Below are 23,136 nucleotides of genomic sequence, written 5' to 3'. Positions count from 1 at the left end.
TCGACACCTGCAGGCAGCCCTTAAACCAGGCTTGTCCAACCTTTTTGAATGTGGGGCCGAAGCATTAACTTTTTGTCACCCAGTGGGCCGGCGAGCCAAAAGTCAACAACCTCGCCCAAAGCAGTATATTAAAAAGCGATATTGTGTGACCTTTGACACAATAGCATCACAGGCAGTGATATCCATGCAGTCCCAAGGATAGCTTTTGGTGTCATGGGCAGTGATCAAAGGTTAGTTGCTTGTGATTTCTTTCAGTGTCTATGTGTTAATATTTCTCTGAAATAGTGGGGGCGACCGAGCGTAGCGAGGGAGCTACAAGGTTCTAGTGAGGATTTGGGGGGGGTCCCCCACCCAAGAATTTTTTTTCAAATATGGGGTTGAAATGGTGCATTTTACAGCAGAAAAGGTGACCAAAAAGCCATAAGTTTACAATCAGTTCTAAAGGGGAACATGAAAATTCCATGTCACCAACAGCAGAAAAGAACATTTTACAACACAACACTTTTTAATGATCAATGTGTACACAGTGTAAGACAGCACTGTCACTGATGTAACACATTGTCATGCTGGTTGTACCCAAAATATGCCTCTGTGGCAACATGTCTATGCTGGCTGTTCCCAATTTAGGCCAGCATTGTCCTGTACAAAGCATGATTGATGCTGCCTGAGCATGTGCAGTGTGCCCAATACATATGGCAGCTTATCTCTGTAATGCACATTACTTCTGTGGTGATGAAAGAAGCATAATTCAATTCAACAGATAAAATGTGGAAAAGCGATCACCCAAAGGTGAACCTAATTGAAGAAACGCAATGTGAGCACAATCTAAAAGTATGCAACCTAGCAGGCCTAGTGTAAACTTTACCTTTTCTTTCACCAATAAATCGGGGGGGAGAGCGCAAACGCAGTCCCCCACTACCAGAAATAATGCAGTCATGTATCCCGCATTTGGGAACATAGCAGGGGTCAGCAAATCCGATGTGCAATGGGTAAGCCTCACCCTGGGAGATCTGCCCTTGAGATCAGATTCTCCCCTGCCAGCTAAGTATGAGTTGCATGCAAGAGGGCAGGGGTTGGGTCAGTTCTGGGAAGCCCCGCTAAGCGAGGGTGAGAAGGCAGGCCCTGACCCAGCCCCAACCCCCCAATCCCCGGAAGCTCTGAGCGTCTGCAGAGCTGCCTGTCCCGCGTGTAGGGGGAAGCTCCAGCAGGCAGAGCCCAGCAGAAGAGCAGATTGTAGCGCAGTTCCTTTCTCCCATCAGGTGCTGCTCGGCCCGAGATTTGTATAAATAGCAGGATGGCTTGAGCAGGCCTGTTGCAGTCTGCCCACTGGCCTGTCAGCCCCACACTGCCCCATGGCCCTCCTGAGCGTAGCTGCTCAGCGCTGGCCCCATTCACACCATCATAATCATCCTGGACCTCGACGCTCCACCACCCCTGAATCTCAGAGTTCTGCTCAATGACAATGCTGAAGCTTTGACATCTTTGCCGTAACCATATGCTGTGTTGTGTCAGCCGAGCCTGCACAGCGCCAAAGGCAAGTATTCCCTTGTCAGGACCCAGAGGTCACTGAGTCTTCCAGTGCCATCCACTTGGCACGGCCTACTGTTCCCAGCGTTTTCTACCCACAAATCAGCACCACTGCCAAACAGAACTGCATCATTGGGGCCCATCGCTGCTGCTCTCCGATTTGACCCCAGCCCAGCGCAAAGGCACCCATGCTTCTGGTCTGATGCTGAAAAGCCTGGCTCTGCTGAGATCCGAAAGACAAGAACTAAGGTATTTTGGGAACATAGTACTATTGTTTTTTGTGTTGCAACTGTATCCGCTCACACCTCTCCTGAAGGGTATAGGCTGCCCTCAGACTGCGCTACCAAAAGAGTGAAAATAAGTTATACCTGTTGGGCTTTCCTGTTTCACTTTTATGATTGGGATCACTGCTGCATGGGTATTAAGCGCGTTATAAATAACCTATCATACCATTCGTATTTTCTCCAGAGCTGCAGCAACTATTCGAAGTGTACTCCGATCCATTTTGTGAACAAACTCAATCCACTAACAAACGAAAACTTTGGTTCCCATTGATTTGGATTTGGATTTTGTTTCCTTTCTATACATTTCTGGAGAGCATTTTTTGAAAGGTTGTTCTTGAGTGTGTAGATTATTTGCTATTGCCCACTTTTGCTGAATGGCAATTTCGACAAAACATTTTTTTGCCGCATTTTTTTACGCTTTTTTACCAAAAAAATATAGATGGTAATTTTGGGTAAGGTATATAGAAAGTGAGGGTGCAGGGGTTCTGCCACCGGTTTTTGTGGTAAAAAAAGCAATAAAATTGACCCAAATGAATGTGGCGAAATTGGCATTCGCCATAAAAAAGGCAGAGAAAGTTTATTGATACGATTATTTATGTGTCCACAGGTCAATCACAGCATGGCTGGGATTTGTAAGGGGGCCATGGTGATTGAATCGGGTTTCCTGGTGAAAGGATGGTGATCCAGCACAGAGCGGCTCCTTTTGTGCCAATGTTTCCAAGTCTCCCCCCAAAAATATTGTGACTGATGATGCTGATAGCAGTCTAGTTAGTCTAGTAGAGTGAGTGTGCGCTCAGAATTCTCATTCGTCTTGTTCTTTTATGTGTCCCGAATAGAGCACAGAGTAGTTTTGCGCACAGGCACATTTAAAAAAAAAAAAAAAAAAGTTTTAGTTTTTTTTTTTACTCAAGCATTGTCCAACATACGGCCTGGCGGGCCACATAAAATGGGTTGGCGGGCCGCATTGTGGTCCGCGGGCCGTACGTTGGACAACCTTGCCTTAAACCATGCAGTGCTGCTCAGTTAAACAGACTGGCTGTGGCTAGTCTGCCCCGGCGAGCCCTGGCCCACTTAAAGCACTGTATACCTTCCAAAATTACTAGGAAGGGCTTCTAAAAATAACTCTCAGAACCCGGTGCAATGTTCCACCACAAATCCCATGCATCGCTGATTTCAGGGTTAACACCCCAGCATTTAATAAGTTTGTTGTTGATTGCCCTGAAGATGCTGGGGTGAATGAGGACATAGCGGGGGGTGGGGGGCATCTGGACATGTAGTTGAAGTGGATCAATACTGGGGCACTGGAGAGAAGGCTGGGGGGCCTCGGGAGTGTCATATAGCGAGGCCAACGGTGTTCGGGGCAGGAGTTCCAAAGGGACTTGGGTTGGCATTTGAGGCAACCCTTGCTGACAAATTGCCCATCTTCCCCACCCCCATTTAGTTGCCTGCCGAGTCCTTTGTTTCTCTGCTCCCCTGACCATGCTCTTCCCCCCTATGATTGTAAACCACTCAGTTGCTTCTTGGAGCTAGGCCAGGGCTCACAATATGACCTAATAATAATAGTTTTACAAAAAGACGCAGCACACGAGGAAATCTGTGAGTGGAAGAAGAGGCTTAGAGAACCCTGTGACATCCCACTGAGCGACAGCACTGTGCAGACCTGCAAGCTCTTACCTTGACTGGCTTGTACAAGATGCTAGTTCAGAGCGATAGAGACTCAAACAGCAGGCATCAAACAAGAATATATGAACAGGAGATGTGCAAATAGCATGAGGCAACCGGCAATACGAGCGGTATATGTCAGACAACTGGCTTATCAGGTTACGGAAGACATACCAGCAAACGATACAATTAAAGAACCCCTCGGCTGTCAAGATGAGACTACTACCAATAAAGGTGCCCCGAGAAGTTCAAGGTGGGGTGTCTTAGTCACAGGAGAGCAGTGTAATGGGGGTTCCCAATGTCATGAGCCTTTGTCTCACCTGGAGCAAATATATTCCAGAACAGTAGTCATGACTACCAACCTCTCCCCTCACACCCACCCACGGGAATGACCATAATGCCTACCCCACGGTTCCTATAGGGTTGTGGGCAGAGCTAAGGGGTAGGGCACAGGTCTGGCACCTGCCCTCTGCAGGCTTGCCTGCATATGCCAGGCCATCAGAAGTTGCCTCCGACTGAGTGTGGTGGCTATTGCCAAGACAAAGGAGACGGCCGAAAGCTTGCAGGTCAGCAGGGATGCTGGCCTAGCCAACATGTCTCAAACCATCCCACCTTTCACAGGAAGGGTTCGCCCTGACTGGAGATTCATGGCTGTGCCCACAAGGAGAAGTGGGCGATCCAGGCCAAGCCTAGGCCTCCTCGACCAAGTCTTTGGCTGAAGGGCAACTCCATTTGCAAGCCACTGGCTGATGAAAAACCGAGACAAGCCACTACTGCTCGTCAAAGCGAAAAAATAATATATTGAATGAAACCTTGCCAGGCATGGGGCAGGCGGCGCCTCCACGGTGACTGGCACCTGGGCGCCTTCTGGTCCGCAGAGCCCTCCAGAGTCCTCATGAGAAGGAGGCTGCCCCACAAGTACCTACTCAGTGCATCTCATTGTGATCCGCTGCTCAGGTAAATGGGAAGCTCTTTAGCTCCACCAGACAGTGAGCAGGGAATGGACCATTGTCTTGGACAAACCTAGTGTCAGTGTTAGGTGATAAGAACTGGTTAGATGCTTTTGTACCTGAAATCCCCTCCCCCGCCCACCCTCCCCATCCACCTTTATTCCAAAATCTTTGCCTTCTGCGAGACACTGAAAATGACTTCCAGAAAAATGCTTTTAAACTGTCTAGTTTCTTTTTACATGATGTCTGCTGGCTAGTTGCGCGCCAAACAGCACCTGCCATTTTCTGGAGCTTCGCATTTTCTTCAAATCTTGCATAACAGCAAGCTGCATGATGGCGCTTGCCTTGCAGACTGGCCCCACGTGGCAGGTGAGCACCCCCACACGTGTGCTAACCTGCGGGCCTGCACTCCTGGTCCCGAGCTGCTGAGGGACAGGCTTTGTGTCTCTTTTTTGAAAGACAGGCTGGCGGTAGACAGCCGAATGGCCTTCTCCTACGCTGAGCTCCATTCTAGCGGGGTCTTTACTATACTCTGCTGTGCAGGGAGATTTCTTAGGTCTGCTGGAGGCTGTGTTTTGTCTCTTTGGGCGTCTGCTATGTTATTATTCTAATGCACAGTTTATTGTCCCAATGCGCTTGTGTAATTTTGCAATAATGTGTCCTTTGTGTTCTAGCAACAAAACAGTTCCAGACGAGCACAGAAAGAACTGCGATGTTGAGAGAGGGGGGACAACGAGATGCTAAAAGTGACAGAGTGAGAGGTTAAAAGACAGACATTAGATAAGACTGCTGCTGACACACGGCAGAGAAGAGGCCCTGACAAGAGACACTGACAGAAAGGCCATGGATTTTGAACGAGACAGTCACAAGCACTTCTTGCCAATCTGCCCGATGGAGGGAACCCTCTGGAGCTCATTTTCCTTGTGGCATAACATGATGGAAAGACATAAAAGCCTTGAGTACGTTTCCGCCGCTTCCCTTCTCTGCCATACAAATGCTCTAACAACTGCGCCAGCACGTGTTTTCATGCTGGCACAAATGCGGGGGATCCCTATGGAGTCCGCCGCCTTTATGGGCCAGGAAAAAGCCTTCATCATAAATGCTGCCTGCCATGTCCAGAAGGTAGCCAGCTTTTACAATTACAATGCTTACTATGCGTACTTGGTAAGCAGTGTTCACAATGGAAATTCAATGCTCCCCGACATGCAAACATGTCGGGCAGTGTCGCAATACATTACCTGGCACAAGCAAGTCAGGGATCTCCTTCCCCTACAATGAATGTGGTGCACAATACAAACGCTTTTATTTTTAAAACACAGATTCTTTCTTAAAAGGTCTCCAACCCGTCTCGCACCCAACCTCCACAAAAACCCGTGTCACAATGGACTAGGAACCAGGCCGGTGTGTATCAATAAGATATTTATTAAATTATTATTTAATGTCAAATTTAGAACCAACACATTACAACAGCCACCAATGTTGTGGCAACACAAAGACAAATATCCCTTTGGATCAAGCAGCACACTGAGATAACTCAAAATATACAGCACAAGAATTTACTTTAACTTCTTTCACCTCTACCATCAGAGAACCGTTCAAAACACACCAAGAAAATGAATGCAAACAAACAGAAAAGTGTGTGCGCACCAAATGATGTTCGAGTCCCAGCAACCCTCACCCACCCCCACAAAACATCCACTAGGCTTGTCAGTTTTGGATGGAAGGCAGTGGCAAGGAGTGGGAACACAAGGGAAGAATCAGATTTTGTGTGTTGCTCACAGAAACAATATGGGAGACAGAAAGGAGAGGGGAAAATCTGTTTTTAGAGCACAATGGAAGAATGGGGTTTGTTATTTATCACAACTGCTATGGGAAAGAACAGAAGGGAATGCCTACTGCTTACAGTTAAAAAAACAAACAGGGCTTTTAGAGAATACTAATCAGCACACAAGGGGAAAATTGGTTTTAGGATATTCAACACACGGGCAATGGGGAAGAAAAGGCAAATGGAAATTCGTTTTTTACCTCGCAATGGGGAAAGAGGAGCAGAAGGGGAAAATCGTTTTTTGGGATGTAAAGAACAATTTAAGGGGAAAAGAAAATGCAAATGGGAATTTGTTTCTACTGATGCTTAAAATGGCAGGCAAGCTGTGGGAAAGGGGTAGCTCACAAAAGGAAAATCGGTTTTGGGTTAAGATGGCAGATGAAATGGAAAATACTGTTGCAAATGGAAATTCGTTTAGCAGAGCACAATTTAAACACAGGGACACATTTGTTTCTCAGATCACAATGAGATTAATTCTTTTGGGGCAACACTTTATAACTATAACAATTAACAAAAACACTGTGAAAAATAGTGCTGGTTTCAAATTCTCCTGAACCCGTGAAATCAATGGGGAAATGAATTGCTTTACTTGGAAAAAATACACTAAGGATTTACAAGGTAAATAGGGAATTTTTCAATGGGAAGGTGACTGAAATATACAGGCAAATAAGGGATTCTTCAATGGGGGGGAAGTGACTGAAATACACAGGCAAATAAGGGAGGGGATTTTCCCATGGAGGAATCCCTATGGCAATGCTGAAAGAGTATAAGGCTTAGGCAATCTATGGCCTGGGGATGGCTACTTACATGAGAGGTCTGGACTGGACATCAGGTAGTGTTAGGACACTGCTGGGACAGCCAATGTGGTCAGTCAAGGATTCCTTCTTTCCTCCAAGGGGTCCCAAGTCAGCTACTAAACATCCTGGCTCCACTGCAAGTTAGGCCTCTCTGTGCTGGGATGGTTCTCCAGATTCGACAGCAGCTCACTTCCGTAGTTAGTTGGAAAAGTCCTGATTTGAGGCGGGGTGACTTATTTATAAGGCAAATTACATCACGAATGTGTCCGAGTTACTGCAGAAGGGATTAGTGACTGTTCAATAGTCCACTCCCATCTGTGTGCTGACAGGTCTCGAAAATGTGGGAGTGCTTTGGGATACCAGGGGAGGGGACCCCTCCATCATCTTACTTTGACAGGGGGCTTGGTCTGGTTCACGGACATAGAAATCTCACTTCAAGACAAGTGCCCTTAATCTCCATATTTTGACACATCCGAAGGCATTTTAAAACACTATATTTTTCTGCCATCACCTGCCTCATTAGGTGTCTGTGTGTCATTGCTGTGCAAAGATAGAGTTTTTCTTCATTTACTCCAGAATGATATTAGTGAAACATATATCATTGGTGGGTGGCATATGAATAATATTTAGCATGTTTTACTCAACTTTCATATCTCTGAACTACACAAGGAGGGCCACATGACATTTTCCTCAATAACTTGGGTTGTCTAAGTCCCACAAAAATCATTTTAGGTGGTGAGAAGCGGTTGACTTTCAACCTTTCCATAAATGACTAGTGTGGGGTAAATATTGATTTTGATGCTGGGGTTGAGACCTCCCTTATTTGTCCACACAGCAAATTTGATCTTTACAAGTATTTAAGGTTGTATTTTTAAGAGAAGGCCCTCCTGTTTGAAGTGAGCCAGGCCTAAATTCCCATGACAACCTAAAGAAAGGAATTCAGTTTCACATCTGAGGAAATCACAGGCAGAGAGAAAAACAAAACCCACGTTTCACTTTAAAATGAACCCTTAAAAGGCACACAATTGTAACATGGGGATGTGTCACTGCAAAGTTGTTCCCTGCATACAGTGGTTAAATGAGGTCCTCATAATTACATTTTTAAAGATTTTGGTGAACATTTTTCTTTGCAAATTGTCACTTGGGAGGCAAAACGAAATGTCATTTTGTTAGTTTCACCCATGAAAGGAACTCCATGTTACTGCAGCTGCTTAACCCCAATCCAGCCTCCTATTATAGATTCTGTGCATTGTTGTTTCATATGTGATGGGCTCATGATCGACAAAACCCAAGTTCATGTTTGAAAGTTTGGCACATATTTTGATGAACATTATTTTTGTTTAAAAGGGAAACACAGCATTACTTATTTTATTTAATGTTCATAAGCAATCTGATTCACTGCAACTTCTGCACACAATGCTGACATCCCATTGAGGGTTCTGTGGACTGCTGTTTCATGGAAATATCAGTGCAGATGTCCATGTGTGTTTTAGTATCTGCAGACCAGAGGCCCACTTTCTCTCATGTTTGGCTTTGATGCCATATGCCTTATGCTCCACCTTAATTCAGGGCAGGCCTTTCATTTTTTTGGGAGCCCTCATAACTGACTCTGGCCTTTAATTATGGCATCCACGGCTATTTCACTCCACAGCAGCATCTAAGTGTAATTGTGATGCTCACAAATGAAAGTAAACGCTGCCTAGCATGCAAGCATGCCAGGAAGTGGTTACTCACTTTGCACGCCAGAGTACAAAAGGCTGCGTACATATGCTTCGCTCAGGCCTGTAACTACAGGACCGAGGTCATTACCTGAAGCGCGACTACCCCCCCTACTCTGGACCTATTGCTTAATAAATGCAGACAAGGTTTTGCGCTTTGAGCCTACTAGGGTGGTGAGCTGCCGCAGTACAAAAAAAATGAATAACAATAATAATAATTTCCTTGCCAGGCTGAGTACCTCTGCGTATCTCTGCGTGCCTCTTTTTCTCTTTTTCAGAACAGCTTTCTCTGTTAGTCCCTGGCGATGCCATTTATGTATTCTGTCCTCTCAGTGCCCATTTCTCTCAGTTTAAGTCACTCCTGTAGTCTCTCTCTCATATTTCCAGTCTCTGTGTTTGCATTTCGTGGTGATTGCCACTTAGGCTGGATGTCTCTCTTGTCTGCCGCTCTCAGTGTGTTTGTCTCAATACCTGTCTCTTTCAGTCCTACCTTTCAGTCCTACCTTTTGGGTTAACAGTTCTTCCAAGGACTCCCATTGTCTGTCACTCCCAGTGTCACTCTGTGTGTGCATATCGCTCATGCTACCTGTAACTATTGCTCTGAATATCTCACATGGTACTTGTCCCTCTCGCCCTCTCTCTCACTTCCTGCAGTTTTGGAAGTAGAATTTGACATTCACCCGTGTCACAGCGCCACCCAGTGGCCATCCGTGGAAGTTCACTTCAGAGCCACTGAGCAATGCATTTTAGTCATGAGAATTGGGTAGGTGACAGTTACTCTTGCCTATCTTGCTTTCTCTTGATCCGGGAACCTGTATCTCTCAGGCTTGTCCATCTCTGGTGCTTTTTGTCTTGGTGCCTATCTGCCTCCCTCACCACCTGCCTTTTTCTGTACCTGCCTCTCCAAATGCCTGCCTTTCACAGTGCCAGTCCTTTTTTTATGTTGCCTCCTTCGGTGGCTGTCTCTCAGTGCCTTCAGGTCAATGTATGTCTCCATCAGTGCTCCACTGTCCCTCTGCATGCCACTCTCCTAGTCCATCGCCCTAAGGAGCTCAACTGAGGTATCTCAATGCTTTCCTGTATATTCAACTGTCTCTCTCTGTGCCTGTTCTTAACTGCCTGTCTCTCTCAGTGCATGTTGCTTTCAGGTCCTGTTCCTCTCTCTGCCTGTCTCTCTTAAAGCCTCTCACTCTAGGCGGCGATCTCTTTCAGTACCTCTCACCTTCGGCACCCGTCTCTGAGTGCCTTTCTTTTGCTATTACAATGCCCGTCTGTCACATTTCTCTTTTAGTTTTGGCCAATGCATAGTGCTCACGTGCTACCCATAAACCAACACTATTCCATTTGGGCTACAGCTAAGCTGGAGATGACATATGATTGAGAGAGACACACCTTGTGGGTGTTGTTTGGTTATTTAACCATCCATTGACTGCCCATCACCATGCTAATCCCTATGGCAAATCCTACTACCTTCCCCTCCACGCCCAAACTCATCCTCCTGGGATCACTATGAACCAGCTCTATCAATCAGTTACAGCAAACTTTGGCCTTCCACTGTTATTTCTAAGCAGTGTTCTGAGAATTAAGTTCTTAATTGCAGCTGTAAATATGCTACTGGTGTAATAATTAAACAATATGACTCGAGCAGCGGGGCATTACTGACTCAGGTAATGCCCCAGGGCTCATAGTGATAGAACAAAGGCCCCAGGGTATTACCTGAGTCAGTAATGCCCCCACAGCGAGGGTCATATTGCTTTTAGTACCCCGGCCCACAAGAATTGTGTGAACGGGGCACGAAAAGCATTTTTTTCTGTCCCAAAACGTTTAGGGACAAAAAAAAGACCAAAAAATGGCCACCGGCAAAGCGGAGTGCGTTTTCCCTTTCCATGGCAGCCATCGGGAGTGGACGCGCTGGAAGCAGAAGTGTTCCCAGCGCGTCTGCTCCCGAAAAAAAAATGAAGGTAAGTGGGGTTGGGAGGGATTAAGGGGAAAAAAAGAAGAAAAAAAAGTACCTGCGTCCCTGACGGGGGACGATGGAAGTCTTCAACCGTGTGGAGGTGCGGAGCGGGGATGGCCCCGATCCAAGCCTCCACACGGCTGGAGGCTGCCATCGTCCCCCACTGGGGACAAAGGAGTCAGAAGGTAAGTGGGGTGGGGAGGGCAGGGAGGAGGGAGGAAAGGGAAAAAAAAGCCTTACCTTTGTCCCCAGCGGGGGGCCAAGGCAGCCTCTCAGCCATGGGGAGTCTCTGAGCGGGGATGGCCTCGCTTCGAGCCTCCTCATTGGCTGGGGGCTGCCACACCCCCTGCCGGGTACAATGGCTGTGGAATCTCGGCCGAGGGATTCCAGGCCGGGTAATGCCTCTGCAAAGGCCACTTAGAATGGGTGTTTCATTCTGATTCCGCCTTCGCCAGGTACTAACATATCTTAACCAAGTGTGGCTTCTGTTCCTTGCACTTAAGTCCTGTTAAAAAACGCGCACTTACAAAGCCAACAGTTTTAGCTTGTGTATGTGTCTTGTGTATGTGTTTTGGCAATGTATTTGACATGCACTGCTCGTGCCTTGAAACACTTGTGTATAGGCGCATTATAAATGCCATATCATATCATATCATAATGGGCCCAGATACTCACAACATTTTCCAGCTGTTGGTGTCTTATGGCCTTATAATATCAGTATGGCAGTGCCTTACAAAAGCCTATCCCATGTCTACACAAAAGCCAAAACTGTTGCCTTTGTCAATGCGTGTGCTTTTAGGGCCTGCCTCTCTCAAACCCTTTCACTCTCAGTGCCCATCTCTGTCACTCCATTTTTCTTCTGGTGCATGTGTCTTGGTGCTTTACGGCCTTAGTGCTTCCTCCCTCCATGCTCGTCTCCCTCTCTCTTTTAGCATTTCAGTGGCTGTTTCCACTGGTACGAAGCTCATTCATCACCTGTTTTGTTTTCGCAGCACTTTTTGCTGAAAACATTTTGCTGAAAAAAACATTGAAAAACATGGGGGGGCACATTAGGGATAGGATGAGGTGGTGTATAGGGAATATATAATAGGGGAGTAGGGGATTGGGCGGGAGACCCCCCAAAACATTTTCTGCAAAAAAAGCTGCAAAGAAAACGGGTTGACTGAACATAGAACCGTTTTTCCTAAAGCTTGCTCCCTCTCTCTCTCTCTCTCTCTCTCTCTCTTTCTCTCTCTCTTTCTCTCTCTCTCTCAATACTTGCTCTCTCTCTCTCTCTCTCCTAAAGATCTCTCTCTTGCTTTCTCCTGAAACACTCTCTCTCATACACTCTCTGTTTCTCCTAAAGCTCTCTCTCTCTCTCTCAATGCTCGCTCTCTCTCTCCTAAAGTTCTCTCTCTCGCTTTCACCTAAAACACCCCCTCTCTCACACTATCTCTGTTTCTCCTAAAGCTCTCTCTCTCTCCTTATGAGGCATTTAACCATCTGCAGGGTGGGTGTGCGCTCACCTGGGCTTTTTTGAAATTTTAAAGGCAAGTGAATGATGGTAGATCAACCTCTGGAAAACGTGTGGGGCTAATCCGTACACGTTTTCCCATGCTCACCGTACAACATATGCATAGACCTGTGTAGGGGGACACAGCATACAGGTGCTGTCCCCCCCTTTATATTTAGTTGGGATCTGACAGGTGAAGCACACAATGCATCTTCAGAAGGGGCAGGGCCAAACCATCCCCATGCCATGGCCAGCCTAATTGACTAACAAAGGCTCCATGGATCTGGCATGTGCTTTTGTTGAGCCCTGTAGCTAGTGGCAACATTCATATATTAACAGAGTTTAATTCAAACAGGCTCACAAGGGGTCTGGCTGTAGAGGCTATCAAAGGAGACAGGATACCCCAACACCTTTTAATATGCACTGTGTCGATCTGATGCCAGCTCCTGCCCTCTGTATCGATTGACAGTAAAATATCATGTCTGGCACTGCAAGTTTAGAGTAGTCATCCTCGCAGAGGGACCTAATTCAGAAGGTATGGGTATGTGGTTTGATGGAGCCAGAAAGTCTGGTCTCGCGGCAGCTTAACAGGAGACCTGCCGCTTTAATCAGGAACCACAGAGAGCTCCATTAACAAGTGGGGCCCTTTGATCCACAACAGACAGAAAGATGGGTGGGACTTAGTATTACATCTTTTCACCCCTCTACCTTTTTTGTTGCCTTGTCTGGTTATGGCCTCATGTGTGCAGGAGATTGTTGGTTGGAACACGGGACTGCTTCATTAAGGTAGGCTTAGCCTACACCAATCCCTGTGGCCCAATTGACATTAAAAGAGGGACAAGACCCTCTTTTAGCAGATCATCTGAACAAGGACTCGCCATTGGACCCTGGCTGAGGGTACAGTCTGCCTTACATGTTCCTCCACTGAAGGAAGGCCAGGACCTCCAAGAGAGAAGCAAGATCCTTCCCCTAAACATCTCACAGGGAAATGAGTTGGATCCTGAATCCAGAGGACCCTCCAGAAGCTCCAGATCGCAGCCCCCAGCATGCCCTACCTGGATCATCAGCAAGCTTCCTATGTGGGAAGTGCCAGAGAGTCTCTGAACCAAACCCAGGACAAAGCAGCTGCCTTCAACACTCTCCTCAGCTTTGGGCCATCCACCTTTAGGAGAAGTGCATCAGCAAGCATCTACCAACATCCGCAATAAAGGACATTTTTAAGCCAGTTGAGCCCCTCGAGCTGCAACCGACTGCACCGCTGACTGTTGTTTCGCTGCAGTCGCTAAAGAACCACCGACCAGCAATGAGACAATGATTCCTGACCCTGAGACGCTGTGTAGGCCAGCCTGCAGCCGGTCATCCATCCAGCCTCACTCGCCAAACTGGTTGCCTCCTGATACCCGCAGCTGTCTCCCATCTTCAACTCTGTTACAGAAGCTGTAAAGCACCCTGAAAATAACTCGAACCCTGTTGAGCACCAAGAACTCCTACAGCACAAGGTACATTATGGTACTGCCCCCCTGGTCCTTATCTAAAGGCTCCTAGTGACATTTAACTACTCATTGCTCCCTTTCTGCTGAAACCAATTATCCTTGAACTGTTGTGATTATTTACTATAACGAATACCCTCCTGTCAGTATCCAGAGTGCATCCCTTTTCCTTCTTTGAAACTGTCTGTCCTCTGCATTCCTTTACAGGTTGGGTTGTGTTTCATAGCGTGGTAGAACTGTCTATTGTGATGATAATAAATTAGATATGTGTATACAACCATGACTGGACAGTCTCTTTTATCATTGGGTAATAATTGTATTTTCGCTGTGTTGCAACTAACCAACGATCCACGACCTTTCAGAGATAAGCCTGCCATTCCATCCACGTTACCAAAATTGGACCAGGAGGTTTATAATTTATTTGTGTTTCCAATCTGTTCAGATCCCTTCTGGTGTACTAGAGGTGTGGGGCTGATTAACGGTTTAAAAACAGATATCATCTCTGGACCACTGGTGCCCCTAAAGATTGCTGTCTCTGTTTCTCCTAAAGCTCTCTCTCTCTAAGCTTGCGCTGTCTGATTCTCCTAAAGCTCTCGCTCTCTCTTTTTTACTCTCCCTCTCTCTCTCCCCCTCTACTCCTGTGCCTCCCGCACCCTGATGCTCACAGGAACAGACAAAGAGAGAAAGGACCGAAAGAGACAGTTTTCGAGGAGACACTCAGAGAGACAGGCACAGAAATAATAAACCGGTAATGAGATGCTGAAAGAGACAGACGCTGCGAAAGACAGGAACTTAGGGATCAACTGAAGAGGGACAGGCTAATTTACCGACACGGGCAGACACAGAGAAACTTAAAGAGACGGGCACTGTTATTGAAAGGCAGTCCCTGAGAGAGCCAGGCATTGAGATCCTGAAATGAGAAGTCAGTGAGAAAGGCGGTACTGAAAATGGTCCACACTTGGAGAGGCGGGCCTTGGGATGAGTAGACCGAGACGGACACTAATATAGACAGTTACTAAGAGAGGCAGGTGCTGAGAACGGCGCGCATTGAGAGAGGCGGGCACAGTCTTGTCCTGGCACAGAGTTAGGGTGGCCAGCTGTCCTGTATTTTGCAGGGCCGCGCCGATTAAATGGGCAGTGTCCTGTGTGCTATCCAAAGCCCCCCCACGTCCGACTTCACAGTTTTTCGTGTGATAGTTCAAATCGCAGGGAAGCTCAGTTGCTCCCTCTGCTGTCTGCTTTGTGCCAACACAGCATTACAGTGAGCGCTTGCGAGGCTGATGGCCCAGGGCCCAGTGCTTGAGGAAGGACTACTGGGGATAATACATGGTGGGGGAGTATAGCACTGCATGCTGTGTGCGAAAGTGACCCGTAGATGACCCCATAATACATTGCATTTCATTTCACTGTGGATGCAGATTTAAAACCCCAGTGACACTTGTGGAGGTTGCCATTCCTTTAGAGGCTGCTACTGCCATTTCTTTCCAGCCAGGATTATGAAAATTAAAGCTATAGTCATATTCTTTTTTCTAAACATGTTTCTATAGCAATTTATATAGACTGACAGGTTTGTTTCTTGTGCCATGTGTCTGCTTTTCAAGGCAGTGAAATACAATGAATAATTATTTAGTCTTTTGAACCCCAAACTTTAACAAGCACATATGAGCCACAACTTGGAAGATATCTGGTTTCTCAGCTTAACTAAAGCAGTTTATCCTGGGCAGGTGTATAATCTCACATTGCCTTATCTGCCAAAATTGGGAGACCCTGGAAGTGATTCAGTTAGCGTCTTTATTTTTCTAAAATAAGGCTTTCTTGGTTTTCTTAACTATGGAGTTGCTGCATGTACAATAGTAGCCAGCATTAGTATATAGCTCACAATACAGTTGTTTGGCTTTTTGGCTTACACATGGACACTTCTTTAAATTTCACTAGCAGTGATGCACTATAGAGTATCAAGAGTCTGATGTGACTCCTGTAAATGTTATTTTCTGTGATGTCATTTATGATGATATCAATGTATAGGCAAATTAGGGGATCTGCATGGATTTTGATGCACAATGTCTCGGAAATCTCAGGAGATGCCCTAGAGTCACTGCCCTAAAGGGGGCGAAGGGAGTGAGGGGCGGGAAGGGGGAGAGAGAGAGAGAGAGAGACGGGGAGAGAGACAGGAGAGGGAGAGAGAGAAGGAGAGGGAGAGGGAGAGAGAGCAGGAGAAGGGGAAAGTGTGTGTGTGTGTCAGACACTTAGCAAGACAGGCACCGAGAAAGGAAGGTACTGGGAATGGAACAAATTGGCACTTGGAGGGGCAGGCACAGAGAAAGGCAGCCATTTAGACACACTGAGAGAGGCAGACACTTTGAGGGACAGGCACTGAGAAAGGTTGGTACTTAGGCAGACTTTGTGAGGCACAGGCAGAGAGAGGCAGGCAGTCACTTGGAGAGACAGCCACTGAGAGAGGCAGACACTGTTAGTGACAGGCACTGAGAGGTAGGCACTTGGAAAGGTGGACACTGAGAGAGGCCAGCACTCGGAGGAAGGCACTGCGAACGAGAGAAACTTAGCAAGACAGGTGCACAGATGGATACCCCCCTTTAATCTCCCCATCTCTGACCACGCTCGTAATCTTGGCCTCCACCTTGACTCCTCCCTTTCCTTTACCCACCATATTTCTCTTACCTCCCGCGCCTGTAACTTCCACCTCTCCAATATTCGCGAAATCTGTTCCTCTCTCACCTTCCATGCCACCAAACTCTTAACCTCTTTCTTCATATTCTCTCGCCTTTTCTACTGCTCCACTCTCCTCCTTGGTGTCCCTGCCTCCCATCTTGTTCCTCTCAAATCCTTCTATCTCTCTGCCATCCGCACCCTTTGCCTTCTCTCTCTTCATGACTCCATTTCTTCTTCGCTCTCTCATCTTGGCTGGCTTCCTTTCCACTCTCAACTTAAATTTAACTTCCTTTGTCCCGTCTTTAAATCTCTTCATGATCTCGCCCCTCCCTACCTTTCCTCTCTCCGCTCATTCCTCTCTCCCCCTCAGATCTGTTGATCTCTTCCTTCTTACTGTTCCCCCGCCTTCTTCTGCCCCTTCCCGCTTCTGATCCTTTCAGCTCCTTGTCCCCCTACACTGGAACTCTCTCCCTCTTCTCTATCCACTCCATTTCCTCAAACCCCTCCTTCCGCTCCTCCTTGCAATTTCATCTTCTTCATGCCCTGTCTTCTTAACCCTTCTCTTCTCTCTTACTCTTCCTATGTTCAGTTTCTCTTTTATTATCGTAGGCAAATTGTTCTATATATTGTTTTGATGGTTTGTCTCATGTTTTGTATTTAAGCTTCCACTTATTCCATGTATCCAGTTGTAATGTAAAGCGCTTTGGAGTAAAGCGCTCTATAAATTTAATAAATACAAATACAAAATGTACCAAATAAAAAACAGGGAGTGAACGAGACAGAGGCAGGCATCATCTCAATAGGTAGGCACCATAAGAGTCAGGCCCTGAGAAGTAAGTTCTAAGAGAGACAAGTATTGGATCAGAGAGAAAAAAATGAGGTAAGCAAGAACAGACAGACTGGCACTGAAAGAAACTGGCATGAGGCAGGGTTTCAGATAATGAAAGAGATTGACAAAGAGAAACTCATAGCGAAACAGGGACTGGGGAGACACAGGGTGACGGGCGCAAGGAGGGACAGCCACATAAAGGAGATGAGCAGAAAACATGCCTGGCACCAAGAGAGACCGATAATAAGGTGCTCACACTCAGCCATCAAAAGCAGCAAGCAAGGATGCCCTGGCGGGCCCTGATATTACGAGAGAGACAGGCACTGAGATGCTAAGAGAGACCAGCACCACGGAGCGACAGGGGCCAAGATAGACAGGCATCACAGAGACACACAGATTGGCATTGAGACGCAGATAGCAGTAGAGACGGGCACAGAGAGCCGGGACATCATTTCACTAAAATGCCAGGGGTAGCAGAAGTAACATCACATGACCCATGACATCTGATTACATCACAGGAAGTGATTCCATTTGATCACACCCCAAACTGACATCATGGGAAGCAATAGAACATAACCTTTCACCCCTTTAATGAGTCTAGCAATTATTGTTTAGAATTCTAGAAAGACAAATTATTTGTTATTCCTATTCTTTCTTATTTAGGGTCACTGCTCAAAGTGTTACACGTGTTGAACCCCCTGTCTTTTGTAAGAGGCCTCAACAGAAATCCTAGCCACTCCAGAAACAAAGAGCCAAATGGCACTGGCCACAGCCCAGGAGCTTCAAAGTAAAGCAACAACAAAAACATATTTTTCTTAGGGGTAGCAGAGGAGACCACAGGGGTAGCAAGGGAGACCTCAGGGGTCGCTTGTGCGACCCCTAGCTGCCCCCAAATGATGTCCCAGACAGAGCGGCAATAACCTAGAGAGAATATCATTGAGATGCAGACCACTAGAGAGACAGAGACAGAGCGACGGAAGCGTAGGAAGCACTCGAACACAATGACACGCAAGGCACGCTAGCTAGAGTGCCAAGGGTAGGCAATACTTCCAATGGTTTTTCCGTATCAGATCTGTACATTGCATTGCTGTTGTTGGATTTCTAGATATTTAATGAATCTGGCATTCTCAGCTGGTGTATAGAACCAATCAAATCCACAAATCATAATGCATGATATGTTCCATGATGTTTGTGTTGCAATCAAATGTTGTTAAATTTCTCCAAGATTGACAAGTACAGACATGCAATTTCCAGATTCCTCAAAATTTTACCAACATGTGTTTCGTGGTTTTTCCTGCTTCAGTCGTATCTGACTGCGCTGCTCGGTCTTCCAGGTCTACTAAGCGAGCAGAGCAACTGCATCGGCAGCTCTGCAGCGGCACAGAGATGGTTTAAAGGTCATGCATCCATGAGAGCTACTGGAACACTGGATCCCTGCTGAGAGAGCTAGCTTTTTAATCTTATGCGCCCCTAATCCTTAATATCAACACTTCAAAGCAGATGGCCTTGGTATATTTTGTCACCTTGAGAATGAGCCAGGCCCTTCGAAGTGTGAGGCTCAATCTTTTTGGCTGGGGCATGTGATAGAGTGGCCACCTGGTGAGGGTCAGATAGCCCAAAGGTTTTTGATTTTTATTAACATAAAATGGTGCAGGTAACTCTCTGAAAGGTAGGTATGCTAGTCAGAGCCCCTTTCATAAATGCTCCATGGCAGAATTATAATACACATGTGCCTTTGATGTAACCAGTCTCCTGACACCGACAGCCCTGCCTGAAGTGGCACTGAGCAGTTTTAAAGGTCACCTGTGCATCCCTGACCGCTTCTGGACATAGGATCCCTGCAGATAGAGGTAGCCTTTTAATCATCTGTCCCTCTGAGCTAAAGTGTAATAATTGTATGCCTTAGTCAGTCTGGTGGCATGTACATTTGCAACTATAAGCCATGTTTAGTTGTGGCATGGTGACTGCAAAGAGTGCACAATTATACAACAACAATTGTATGTAACACTAGTGTCAGCTCTGGGAGAGGGGTCCAGCAAGGACTGATGTTTTTTGGTGTCTGTTCTGACTGTCTCCACAACTGGTATGTGGAACAATAGCAAGGATGTTGCCTCTTTCCTTCTCCTGCAGGAAGGGAAACACTTCTCCCAATGCCATGGGAACGTCTATTAGGAGGTCTCCTGGGAATAAAGCACTGATATGACAAAGACCGCCTCACACCAGGTTGCTGATCACTGGAGTCCCTTTAAAGTCGCCAGGCATGATGAGGGTTTGAGTTAGAGAGGAAATGTGGACTGTGGAAAGAGTCCAACCATCTTGGTTTCTGCTAGGGCTCTCTTCCTAGCATCTCTGAAGGCCTTCCCTCCATAAGAAGTAAGGACATGTGGAGACTAGAACTCTGCTGGTGCAGGAAGGAAAGAACCAGGTCCTCTCTGTCTATGCCACAGCCTCTGGAACCACCTGTTCATCAACACCAGACTCACCCCTTTGCTTCTACATTTTGCGGAGACACTCAAGACCCTCCTCTTCATTGAATGAATCCTCCCTAGCACTGGCATCCACACACCCTCCTCTCCCTACCTAACCTGAGACTAGGTGATCCAGCCCCCAGACGCCTGTTTCCTCCCCTGGTTGCTTGTAAATCCCTTGCAACCAAATTGCCTGTCCTCCCCCGTTGTTAGCACCCTGCTCCTTCATACTTATTCCTTGTAATCTGCTTCCCTTTCCGTGTACTTTCCCTTTTTGACTTGTAAAGCGCTCCGTTGCTTCCTGCACTCAATAAATACCCTAATAATAATAACAATAATTTTTCGTGTCCCGCCATTTCCTGCAGTGAAGTTACTCTGAGCGTGATGTCATAAGGCAAAAGGCAATTGTTCCAACATCCTCAATTGGACTCCTTACAGCAGGCTTGCTTTGGACGAATCCCCTGTGACGTTTTCACCTTTAAAAGGAGAGGGGCATCCCTCATTCATTGATTCATCATTGGACCATCAAAAGAAGAAGAAAGTTACATTGGTCTCTTTTGGAAGTGCAGTCCATTCCACAATCCTCCACCAGTGAGGTGAAGACAGAAGATACCCTAAGACAGAAGAGAGCCCTGTCCCCTAACCATCCATAGGAAACAGTGGGTGTGAACTGCTGTGGACCAAGGCCTGCCTCTCCAATGGCTGCACTGAAACCAGGCTCCAGCTACACTGACTCGGACATCGCCTGCCTGTCCCAAGCTTTTGCATGCCACGTGCTGTTGCTGATTGTGAATCACACTATGTATTGACCCAATCACCTAGTTCCACTAACCGACACTGAATCACCACCTCAGAAAGCGCCTTGAAGCTGTTGATCTGCAAGAGCAAGAGAATAGGGTATTTGAAGAGGCCCTGGGCCTCTGGTTGATTTTAAAGGTTGATAGTGACTTTGTACCCTCCTTCACAACCCTTTACTTCAAGAACCTAAATTTGAACACTGACATTGTTGCTATTGCCTGAAAACTCCTGCTCCTCTACACGATGTGCACTTTTACCAAAGTCGGTATTTTCTGTGTTTTAAAAAAAAAAGGGATGGGTGTTTCTAGTTTGTCCTTATTAGATGTTTGAATTTTATTGTTTTATTAAGTGTATATTTTTTATTGACCCTTGATTGGACATTTTTTTTATTTTGGAACCATTCTATTTAAGCTGTACTCTTAACAGCTCACATCCCTCCTGAAGAATCTAGTATGCCCTCTGCCTGCGCTGCCACAGAACATGAAGGAGGTATCCCTGCTGTGCTGTGCCTGTTTCACTTGTATCTCTAGCCACTACTGACCTCTGGAGTAGTCATTTCATCACAGAGAGTAACAGGGGCTTCAGGGGCAAAGCGATTAAGGAGCTGGTGGGGTAAATGCTAGAAATCATGTTGCTGGGGAAGAGTTGTGACACCTCCATCCTCTCGCAGCCACATAATACTCTACAACTACCATGTAACAGGAAGGAAGCATACGTAGCAGATCAGCAATATTAGCAGAGGACAGCTCAGTAAATGCACCAGATATATAACATAATGGTATATCAGCAGTGCATTAAGTGGTAGGCACACTGGAGCTGGGGCTCTTACGGGGGCGTGGCCAAAAAGAGCTGAGGCCTGCAGGAGGTAGCACTGCACTTTAAGGACAACACCTTCCCCGACCTGAATGCCGACGGCTGGGCCATGCCCCTTTTTGGCCACAGCATTGCCTCGATTTGTAGGAGATATTTCTGGGGCAATAATTAATTGAGAGAGTTCTTTCAAAAGCACCACACCAATATCTAAATATTTCTGGGTTCTTCACTAACACTGTTTTTCAGACAAAAATGATCACTGGACACGCACCTCGCTCCGTGGCCCAAATGCCTTTCTTTACTGACAATTCACTTTTCACACAAATTGAAAACCCCAGTTGGTTTAGGATAACAAAAGATCATAGGCTCTTTAACCCAACAACATGTACAGTTTTCCTTCTTGTTTTCTTTATACCCAGGTTACTTATAAAGAAAAGCACAGGTCTATAGAATACTTCATGTACTTGGATCACTCTCAAAAATACTCCTTATGTACAGAATAATGCAGCACCCTGAAACATGACATGATGGTTTTGCTCATGAATGGTCTGACTTTTAATGAAATGTAATGCTTTCCTATTTGGCAACAGAATAGACATGTTCAGAGCTCTTCATATCTAGCCATGTACTTGCACAACCATTATTTAATAAATTACGTTTCTCACTATGCAATGAACAATCTCTCAATTCAGAGTCCCTTTTTCACTCTCAGTTGAGAGTGTGCTTTTAAATCAGTTATTTCACTTTGTTTAACCTGGAAGACACTTTTTGCTCAGCACAAACCCAGATATTTAGTTTTGATCTAGCTGCCCCTCTGCTTTGGTACAGGGTTCAGCGATTGGAAACCTATTCAGATTTTTTTTGTTGCACCCCTTCCCTTTAGGGGATTTTGGAGTTGGCAAAAGGGATATCAGTTATTCCAAAATTACTTTACAGGACTATATAATGTTATTTACACTGGGAGAGTGATTGGAGGTTTCAAAGTCCCCCAAGATCACCCCATGTCCTTTGGATATGTGGGAATTAATTAAAGTATTAATAAATCCCAATTGCTAGGGATCTACTCCTGGATGCCCTCCCCATGATTATCTATATAGGAAAAGATACAAATTCAAGTAGAACCCCAAAAATGGTTTGTCTTAGGTACTTACTTTAAATCACTCTGGGGTTTGTGCTCAGGGAAAAGCATCAGGGCTCCTGGATCATCTGTTGGGAAGCATAGGGATCTGGTTAGATGGCCTCTCCCGGTTCAGTCATGGAGGCCTTCAAAATCAATCCCTGTATTGGCCTCTCCAGGGTCCCGTCAGATTTTATTCTTTCTTCTGGTCTCACCCACCGATTTCTGCCTTCCTTACAATGATTTTACAGAGCTCCAGTCAGCTGAGACTGCTCAGATCATTTCAGACAGCTCATCCTTTTGGACACAGCTCTTCATTCTGGACAGACAATCCTAATTTTGGCAAGAGATCCACTTTTCCCATTGTTCATCTACTTTTAGCAGCTTTTTGTGATTTTTCGAGAGAAAATGAATGTCACGATTGCAAGATTTTGCAGACAGATATTGGATTCCATAAGCTACCATATTCCAAAATCTTCATCCAAAATGACATTTTATCTTATAATTCTTGGTCTCAAAGTTGGTCTTGGTCTCAAAGTTGAATTGTTAGGGGAGTTGTATCATCAGACGGCACTTTTCATAAGGTTTTTAGGCATATTGGAACCATTTTTGTAAGTGGCACGACCCTCAAGTTAATTGACAAAATATGATTCTCCATATAAACCTATGACATTCTATTAATTACTTTCATATTATTAGTTCAGTCAAACCGCACATTTCTCTTCCCATGACCTCTATG

General features: G+C 46.0%; 1 protein-coding gene and 1 non-coding gene across 3 annotated transcripts in view; one reads left to right on the top strand and one right to left on the bottom strand.

The window, feature by feature from the left end:
* Nucleotides 1-23,136, top strand: part of LPAR5 (lysophosphatidic acid receptor 5) — a 254,560-nt gene that overhangs the window by 182,694 nt on the left and 48,730 nt on the right. The window lies entirely within an intron of this gene.
* On the bottom strand, nt 888-1,049 carry LOC138581525 (U1 spliceosomal RNA). The gene has a single exon (XR_011304599.1). It is a non-coding gene; the product is annotated as a U1 spliceosomal RNA (small nuclear RNA).

This window comes from Ambystoma mexicanum, chromosome 3p (genome assembly GCF_040938575.1).
Source record: "Ambystoma mexicanum isolate Mex_15411 chromosome 3p, UKY_AmexF1_1, whole genome shotgun sequence".
NCBI lineage: Eukaryota > Metazoa > Chordata > Amphibia > Caudata > Ambystomatidae > Ambystoma > Ambystoma mexicanum.
The sequence above is the reverse complement of the archived record's forward strand: the minus strand, read 5'-3'. Positions and strand labels throughout refer to the sequence as shown.